We start from the raw sequence: 1,848 nt of genomic DNA, 5'->3' as shown, positions 1-1,848 counted from the left end.
ACCCCCGCCGCCAGCTGCTCGGAGACAGGTGTGCATCAGCAGGGGGACAGTCCCTCCAGAGAAGGCGTCGCGGGCAGCCCCAGGGCGCCTCACACCTTGATGGGCTCACGGAGGGTGGGGAATCCAAGCAGCCCGCTGCCCTGGGTGCCAACCACCCCGCCCCATGGCTGCAGACTGAGGACCACCTGCTCGCCTGCACCCACATAGACACAGGTCCCTTCCAACTCCGGGAGAGTAAAGCTCTTCATTAGCTCTAAGTCAAACGGGACGGGCTTCCAACTCCGATTGCTCGCCACCAATCTCCCTCTACGACGCACTATCCCAAGAGTAAAACCGAGGGAAAACAGAGAAAGGGAAAAAAATCACTATCGCTTCATATAACATCCCTGTCTAGGATCCCTCCCCTGGATCTAGCGTCCAGGAAGGCCGCCCCGTCCACCTCCCCTGCGGATCAAGGCTCCCAAACGCCTTGGCAGTGACTCAATCCCCTCCGCTTCAAGTCCCGTAAACGTAAACTTCCCCCCCCCCAGTTTTAATTGGTTGTCTGCTTCCCCTGTATCACCCGAAGCCAGGGTCCGAGGAACGCTCCTCCATCGCCGGTCATCAGCTGGGCGGGAGCCTTGCCCTGCGATGTCCTGGCGACAGTCCCCTCTTTTGCAAACTCAAGAGGGGGTAGCCCATCTTCCCCTCCCCCACTCGCCCCGAAAGTCCCAGGCCGGGGGTGGGGGAACCCCGGGAAGCCCCCTGGCGCTCACCTGCCCGGAGCCGGGCTCGTGCGCGGCCCCGCGATGGAGCCGCGGGTGCGGAGCGGGAAGCCGGGAGAGAGCGGCGGGCGGCCGCGCGGGGCGCTCGGCTCGCGAATCTCCGGCTCCGATCGCCGCGCTGAGTTTACTTGGGCCGCTTAACCCCTGCACTGCCGGCGGGGCTCGCCTGGCCCCACTGCGCCGCCTGCGGGGGGCTAGTGGCTCCGGTCCTTACGGGGCGGGGGGGGAGGGGTGAGCGGGTGGTCGCGCGAGATGTGGGTGCGGGGCGAGGCGGCAGATGCAGCGAGCAAGCAGCGGGGGCACGAGCTGGGACTGCAGTGGCTGGGGAGGGGGTGGCGCCGGGTCCCCTTGTAACCCCGGCCGGGCCCTCGCCCCGCCCCCGCCCGGGGGCGCCCCGGTCGCAGCCACTCAGCACTCGGCCGGGTGGAGGGGACGAGGGAAATTTGAAATCACCGGGGAACCTCCCCCGGCCCCTCCTCCACAGGCACCACCCCCTACTCCCCCCTCAAGGGGGGTTGTCTGTGGAAATCACTAACGGGACTGAAACTCCCCAAAGGGGTCGGCCACAGGCGCTCCCCAACACTGCAAACTCTTCCCGGGGGCCCCCTTTTCCCGCCACCACTGCCCTCCCAGTCACGCAGGCCCAGGTGCCGCGGCCCAGAGAGGGAAGGGTCCCCCACGATAGTGGCACAGCTGCAGTCTCCTCTTGACCTGACACGCACACCCCAAAGGCCTCTAGACCTTTAGGGGCCCCATGCTGGACCCTCAGCTGGACTGTCCCTTTCGCCCACCACGCTTGGCTTTTGTCAGCCATCTTAAGGGGGAGGGAGGGGATGGAAGCAGGAGGGTCCCTAGCTGCCCGGGTCACCCGAGAAACATCCACCGACTGAAGAAGATGCCCCATTCTGGATAGTTCGAAAACAATTTCCACATATTTCCCTAGCATCGTATTTATATGTAGACACCTTTTCGTTTGTTTACTTGCTATGGTCTCTACACAGTCGTCTGGAGGGACAAGGTCTCGGTGTGCTCGAGCACTTAGTTTCCGATGGCATCGAATTGGATTTCTCGAGTCCTATCTAAC

General features: G+C 64.0%; 1 protein-coding gene across 1 annotated transcript in view; it reads right to left on the bottom strand.

Moving 5' to 3' along the window:
* The window catches only part of DNMT3B (DNA (cytosine-5-)-methyltransferase 3 beta), a 38,633-nt gene extending 37,731 nt beyond the window's left edge, over positions 1–902 (bottom strand). Inside the window, exon 1 of the mRNA XM_006881442.1 lies at positions 756–902. The gene's annotated coding sequence lies outside the window, so the exon portion shown is untranslated. The remainder of the gene's footprint in view (positions 1–755) is intronic.
* Between the last annotated feature and the right edge of the window lie 946 nt (positions 903–1,848).

The sequence above is a fragment of the Elephantulus edwardii genome, unplaced genomic scaffold (assembly GCF_000299155.1).
Source record: "Elephantulus edwardii isolate Elephantulus edwardi_28Jun2011 unplaced genomic scaffold, EleEdw1.0 scaffold00015, whole genome shotgun sequence".
Classification (NCBI taxonomy): Eukaryota; Metazoa; Chordata; class Mammalia; order Macroscelidea; family Macroscelididae; genus Elephantulus; species Elephantulus edwardii.
Note: the sequence above shows the minus strand (reverse complement) of the source record. Positions and strands in the feature narration are given on the sequence as shown.